This window comes from Athene cunicularia (assembly GCF_003259725.1).
Source record: "Athene cunicularia isolate RWA chromosome 2 unlocalized genomic scaffold, athCun1 chr2_part1, whole genome shotgun sequence".
Taxonomy (NCBI): domain Eukaryota; kingdom Metazoa; phylum Chordata; class Aves; order Strigiformes; family Strigidae; genus Athene; species Athene cunicularia.
In genome coordinates this window covers 44,284,138-44,284,449 of record NW_020799095.1, presented here as the reverse complement: position 1 = coordinate 44,284,449, position 312 = coordinate 44,284,138, and positions in this window count along the sequence as shown.

The window sequence follows — 312 nt, the reverse complement described above, 5'->3', positions numbered from 1 at the left end:
CATTTTGGGGGTGTTGTGAGCAGCCTCCCGCTTTGACAAGACACAGCTACAGATCCTCCTCAGGGAGGGCTGGGAGCGCTGAAAAGCATCGCCTCTTTCACCCGTCCCCACTCCCCACTATTTGTCTCGCTGAGGTGCAGGCACCAGAGCCGGCTCAGCTGCCGCCACCGCACACAGCCAGGCCACGGACAGCAGCCTCCCTCAGGGCCGGCGGGCTTGCTGCCCCGAGGGGGAAGCCAGGCCCAGACGCCGCGGACTGCCCGCGGGGACCCGGGCAGCGTGCGGAACCACCCGGCCTCGGGCCCCGCTGCC